The following is a 7,500-nucleotide window of genomic DNA, read 5'->3' as shown; positions in this document are numbered from 1 at the left end:
GTATGGTGCTGAAAGCAAGGCCGCTGGCTGCCAGAGAACATGGAACAGTGCTTGGGCCCAATGAAAGGACCAAGCTGCTGCTTCATGGAAATGAGTCATCATGACCTTCGACCGCTTCATGACGGCCCTGGCCAGCACAGTCCATTTGTTACTAGCCAGGCCCAGCCTGTAGGGTCTCTTGGTCTAGAGGGGCGGGTGCCGGTCAAAAACAAGCGGTGGATCCTATTGGTGCACCGATCTGAGCTCGGTGCGGTATGAAAAACAGAGATTTGAGATGCATCAAGATGCATCTTATAGGATTGTTAACAGATTCATCGTAATTGAATTGCTATACAATTCTCCCATCATAAGTTTGCACATTCTCTGTTTATGCTGCTTAGTTTTATAATTTTTACTTGTTTCCTTTTTTATTGTGTTATACTGTACCCTGGTGTTATATTTTATAACACCAGGGTTTTATATTTTATAAGTATTTGTTATATATTATTGCAGTCTGTGGAGCATGTCACACCACCAATATTCCACTGCACATACTCGTATGAGTGAGATTGAAAGGTCAAAGCGGTTCCCGGTTATATTTGTCAGTCATGAGTGACAAATATACCCGGGAACCGATTTTAATTTGGCATTGAGGCCAAATATGTCAACGTTGGCCATTAGGACAGGTCCAAAAAGCCAATGAGAGCGATGGGATATGTTGACTTAAAACAAAATGGAAATTAAGACATAGAGTTGCCACAATTTCCTTTCAACCCAAGTCAGAGGACACAAAGTCATACACAGGTGACCAATCTCTAGCTCAAAGGACCACGTACTTCACCCATTTTTGACCTATCTTCATTATAATTGGTCCTCACTAAAACATTTATTGACGAGGGCCTTCCAGTACAGGCAGCAGCAGCAGGCTTTTCCCGCAATCTATGACAGAAGCGGCCCACAAAAATTCAATATTCATGACCTTGTGCTGAATTATATAAAGCCAAAGACCCTGTCCTCCATTCTCATCATCAGGGCCACACAAGACCAATGAAGGCTGCCGCTTCTCTGCTGGTGCTGCTGTTGAGTTAATTGGCTGTGACAGAGAGGTTCAGACAGGGACAAAGTGTTGAGTTAGGCTTCAAACCCAGGTAAGGACCCAAAATGCAGGAATCATCAGACACAGGAAACGAGAATGAACTTAACTTGTCTTTACTTGCAAAAGTATAACTTAGGTACGTACACCTTACGAGGCAATAGGAAACAATGTAGGCAAACAGACAAACCAACAACCATGTGTAGGCATCAAGGGCTATAAATAGACTAGGCCCTTAGAGAGAATGAGAGCAGGTGAGAACACACAGGTGGAACCAACTAGTCATAAGGGCACTGGATGAGTGGGTGTGGCACAGTTCGTGGAGGAGGCTGTGACAGAGTTGGTCTGGGACAGAGGTTCAGGGACAACATGTTGAGTTGGTCTGGTACAGAGAGATTCAGGGACAACATGTTGACTTGGTCTGGGACAGAGAGGTTCAGGGACAACATGTTGAGTTGGTCTGGTACAGAGAGGTTCAGGGACAACATGTTGAGTTGGTCTGGTACAGAGAGGTTCAGGGACAACATGTTGACTTGGTCTGGGACAGAGAGGTTCAGGGACAACATGTTGAGTTGGTCTGGGACAGAGAGGTTCAGGGACAACATGTTGAGTTGGTCTGGGACAGAGAGGCTCAGGGACAACATGTTGAGTTGGTCTGCATGGAACAGAGAGGCTCAGGGACAACATGTGGAGTTGGTAAAATAAACTTCCAACAACTATAGCATCTCTGTTCTGGGGGGAACATTAACTGGTTCAGTCCACCCGACGTGCCCACACGTCATAAGCAATCCAATCGACGGGTTGCAATGACGTGTGTACACGTCCTAGCGCATCTTCAATGATATCAAACGAGAGAAGAATATTCTGAATTTTTTCCTTTTTTTATTTTTGAGTTGGACTCCAAGGCCACCGTACGCTTCGCTCTTCGTTCATGCGTGGTCCGGTCACTTCCTAGTTTACTGCTGCAGAAAGAATGCCTCGTATCTCCTAATCTAGGGCGCTCTCCGTGGTTTTGATCAGATGGATATACTAAGCTCTTCATTTCTGACTTCTCAACTGCCTCTCGTTCAAAATATGAATGCGATGGATTATTTCCGGAACAGAAGGGGGGGGGGGGGGGGAGGCTTTACAGAGTAAAAGCGGCCATGTCTTCCCGGCACCCCAGAGCTTCTATTCTGAAGGAATCCCGGTGCTGGTTGTGTTAATGGCATAGCCATATTACAATTTGAACTACGAAAAATATTTAATTTCTGATATTGTGATGCATATCCAGCTGATAGAACACTTTAAACCCTACATAATACAGTATGGTTGACTGTACCATCTGTTATTGTGGGAAAAGCTTTCACTGAAAATAGCCGATCGACAAGCTAACAACACGTCGCATCTGCTATTAACTGTGAAAGCTTTCGCCACAATAATGATGCTGGGTTTTAAGTGGTTACTTACCATATGGCTAATGGGTGCAGCTAACTGGCTATAGTGTTGCTGGCCAAGCTAGCCAGTCTGTCTTTCTTTACTAGTGCAGACGTAGTAAAGACATCACAAGATGACCAAGCAAGCAATGCATATTTTGAGCCTGTTGACAGAGTTGACAAAGTGTGGACGTGACAAAGACAGCAGTAGGCCTTCCCCAAGCTGCAGGGTGTGGGAAAGAGAACGAGCTAGTGAGTCACACACACAGTGATGTTCCTTCCAGATGTTACTGCATCCATTCTTAGTTTAATCCATTCATAACTAATAGGGCTGTAACAATATAGTAACTGAATTTCAACAATAATGTTTACTATAGGCCAATCTGGGAACCCATTGAAAAAAAAATGTAGTGGAGTAGGCTATAGAAAACAGCAACGATATGTACTTTAGTTCGTTTCCACCACTGTAGAGTAACTATAGAATTGTAGTTCACCCGGGGGTGGAGTCCACCTCTTCTACTTCCTGTTGCTCCTCGCTAACTCCTCCCCCCCTCGAGGAGTGCAACAGGAGACCGCCAGACAAAGAGAAAGAAAGAGGAGGACAAAACAGGAGACACTTCTCAAATTAGACAGCAATTTGTGTGTGTGTGTGTGTGTGTGTGTGTGTGTGTGTGTGTGTGTGTGTGTGTGTGTGTGTGTGTGTGTGTGTGTGTGTGTGTGCGCGCGCGCGCGCGCGCGTGTGACACATACACACATGATACAAGGCTTGTATCGTTGGTGTATTGTTGCAAAACATGTTGACCTCACCAGCCATGGTGCCTGGCCCACAAACACGCACGCACGCACGCACGCACGCACGCACGCACGCACGCACGCACGCACGCACGCACGCACGCACGCACGCACGCACGAGCACACACTCACACACACACGCACACACACACACACACACACACACACACACACACACACACACACACACACACACACACACACACACACACACACACACACACACACACACACACACACACAGAGAACAAAACACTCCTTAGGCTCATTTTTCACGTTAGACATTGTTAGGGATCGCTGCTGTGGTACAAGCCTTGAGTCATGCATGAGAAACGAACACGAACGCTGGATATCCCAAACCTAGCCATGGCCTGTTGTAGCTCCATGCTGGCCTCGGCCTGCTACACACAGGAGTACACTACTAGAAGAAATTCTCAAACTTGTTTGTGCCACGGATCACCAAATTGATACATGTTTGGCCGTGGACCACCGGGACCCCCCTCCCCCCCAGAAGAGTGTTTGGCTGTGGACTACCGGGACCCCCCCAGAAGAGTGTTTGGCCGTGGACCACCAAAAATAGCAGTTGTTTAGCGCCAGCACGAAGTGACACGCTCCGAGCTTGCATAGGCTATCTGCTGTTTTGGAATAGTCAAAGTATAAAATATGGATAAAGGGTTTAAAATGATCGAGAACCGATTCCTATCACGGAATTCATTCCAAAGTTATTGAGAATGGGAAATCATTTCAATAAGGTTTTGGCTTATTCACTGGATCCTAGCGGGACCTGACGCAGCATCATGGTCTCGAGAAACGAGAGTCATGTCATCGAAACTAAATCGCTGGCACAAACATACTGTATGTCCTTTTAATATTGCTTTTGACTTCTGTAGTATTTCTTGCCAACGTCTGGTAAAAACAATGAACACGGAAAGAAAAGGAGATTCTTACAGTGTATGTACAGTATTTGCATTCAAAAGTTTATAGCTGTAAGTGAAGACAATTGTGTAGGATATCTTCTCTTTCCTGTCTCATGCATTGACTGCCTGCTTGAAGTAGGTGCAAACGGACTTTACAATTTACCATTTAGGCATTTGGCAGACGCTCTTAATCCAGAGCGATTTACAGTGAGCAAGAACAAAAACATGGTAATACTGTACATCAAAAATAGTCATCATGAATCATACGTAAGCTATGAATCTAACAGTGGGATAAAATTAAACTATACATACACACTATATAGTGCTATGTCTACATAAAATGTTATCTAAGTTACTTAAGTTTCAACATCTTTACTTCAGTCTCATGTCACAGATAATAGTGACCTTAACCACTAACTCACAGCAAACCCTGTGCATCACAGTTTGACCCAAGTTATTACAACAAAACAGTGGGATTGATCGAAGGTGATCCGAATCGTTAAAATAAAAGAACAGTAGCATTTTCCTCAGCCGTTCAACCTGACAGAAATATCGTTGTGAAAGCTTAGCGGTCCCGAGCCTCTACAGAGACAGTGCTAGCCTACTTCACTGATGTTGAGTCATCACTCCCACTCTGTTCCACTTTGAAGCAGCAGAGCTGTGTGTCATTTCCTAACACTGCAGTTACACCTGTCTGTCTGTCTGTCTGTCTGTCTGTCTGTCTGTCTGTCTGTCTGTCTGTCTGTCTGTATGTGTCTTTCTCTCTCTCTCTCTCTCTCTCTCTCTCTCTCTCTCTCTCTCTCTCTCTCTCTCTCTCTCTCTCTCTCTCTCTCTCTCTCGCGCTATCTGCCAACTGAAGTCTGACTTGTCTTAGATGTAGTCGTATGACAGTGCTGTGATCGGAAATATAGCCACCGCAAAACAAACAACAACAAGCCGGTAACACAAGAAACAAACAAGGATCTCCTGGACCCCCCCCCCCCTAACCCCCCCTTCCCAGGACACACCGGGATCCCCGGACCCCACTTTGAGAACCACTGCATTACATAACAGTGCAGCCGAGCCTATGAGGCAAGTGAACCCGTCTGCCCTGATTTAATGTTTTTGGAAGAGCGGGTGTCCCTGAGCCTTCTACAGGACGTTCACACTGCAGCACTATCATAATGATAACTATAATGATAACTTAATGACAATTACAACTATCATCTCTGTCTGCTGGAAACCTCATTATGTCCAAAACTGTTACTTTTCAGCACTCAAATTCAAAAATAGCAAAGGTAGCACATCTACAAGCTCGAGTCGAATGATCAAGGAGGGCGTTGATTTACAAAAAAACACAAAAAGTATAGAAAAATAATAGAATATGGAGATAAGACATTTCTTGATTTCTTGACATTGCTTGATTCTATTTGTCAAGCTTGGGAGAGAAGACAGAGCGTATACTCTGTATGACTCTGGGCTGTAATCCAATCTTGTATTATGAATGTAATGTAAACACGCTGTAATTGCAAATGTAATATGGTGTCTTATAAACCCATGAGGGTTGTGTGTCTTATAAACCCGTGAGGGTTGTGTGTCTTATAAACCCATGAGGGTTGTGTGTCTTATAAACCTGTGAGGGTTGTGTGTCTTATAAACCCGTGAGGGTTGTGTGTCTTATAAACCCATGAGGGTTGTGTGTCTTATAAACCCGTGAGGGTTGTGTGTCTTATAAACCCGTGAGGGTTGTGTGTCTTATAAACCCGTGAGGGTTGTGTGTCTTATAAACCCGTGAGGGTTGTGTGTCTTATAAACCCATGAGGGTTGTGTGTCTTATAAACCCATGAGGGTTGTGTGTCTTATAAACCCATGAGGGTTGTGTGTCTTATAAACCCGTGAGGGTTGTGTGTCTTATAAACCCATGAGGGTTGTGTGTCTTATAAACCCGTGAGGGTTGTGTGTCTTATAAACCCATGAGGGTTGTGTGTCTTATAAACCCGTGAGGGTTGTGTGTCTTATAAACCCGTGAGGGTTGTGTGTCTTATAAACCCGTGAGGGTTGTGTGTCTTATAAACCCATGAGGGTTGTGTGTCTTATAAACCTGTGAGGGTTGTGTGTCTTATAAACCCGTGAGGGTTGTGTGTCTTATAAACCCGTGAGGGTTGTGTGTCTTATAAACCTGTGAGGGTTGTGTGTCTTATAAACCCGTGAGGGTTGTGTGTCTTATAAACCCATGAGGGTTGTGTGTCTTATAAACCCGTGAGGGTTGTGTGTCTTATAAACCCATGAGGGTTGTGTGTCTTATAAACCCATGAGGGTTGTGTGTCTTATAAACCCGTGAGGTTTGGGCACTTTGTGTGCAGGACACGGAAATAAATAGATAATCAATCAACCAATCAATCAATCAAAATCTGCCCGACAGCGATGAAATGGGGCTTATAGGATAAACAGAGAGACAAGGTGAAGCTGTTCCCTCTGGCAGACCGTCTCTCCTCTTACACAATTCATTTTCAGACCATTTTCATTTACTCGCTTCAGGACAAAGATCCTAAAAAAAGATACTGCCACTTCACATCGCTCCTTATCTACTATGTTTTTGTTGTTTTTATCATTTTTGGTTCCAGGTTGTTGTTGTTTTTCCTCATCGAGTCGAGTGACTGTGATTTATTTTCTTATAGCCAGGCAAGGCTGAGTGGCTGAGTGCAAGGTTCTTACTCCTTGGTTATACATATTTGCATTATAAACAGCTGCGCGCACACACACACACACACACACACACACACACACACACACACACACACACACACACACACACACACACACACACACACACACACACACACACACACACACACACACACACACACACACACACACACACACACACACACACACACACACACACACACACACACACACACACACACACACCCTTTCTCCTATTGCAACTAGCCCGTAGCACTTGCAGTAGCAATTGCCCTAGCTTTGGCGACCTTGCAGGCTCATGCAAAGGTTAAAATGTAATTCAGAGATAGCGTGTAATGTAGACAGATGCCCGGTTCATTTGTTGACCTGGCATCCTATAGTTTGCATACTTTCAATGTATATATTATGTATGTATTTTCTGTTTAGACTGATAATATGTTATTGGGTTACCTGCTATGACCGTAGATTGCTATCTCTGTGCATTTGTCTCTCGGGATTCAGAGCGCATGCTAAATGACTAAATTGTAAATGATGTGCACTGTAAAAGCTGTAAAGTGACGTCTGCCAGTGTCCTTGTCAGAGCTAGAGGACAACTGAGGGGTTTTACTATGCAGCAGGA

Source organism: Electrona antarctica (genome assembly GCF_951216825.1).
Source record: "Electrona antarctica genome assembly, chromosome: 11".
NCBI classification, from domain to species: Eukaryota; Metazoa; Chordata; class Actinopteri; order Myctophiformes; family Myctophidae; genus Electrona; species Electrona antarctica.
The sequence above is the reverse complement of the archived record's forward strand: the minus strand, read 5'-3'. Positions refer to the sequence as shown.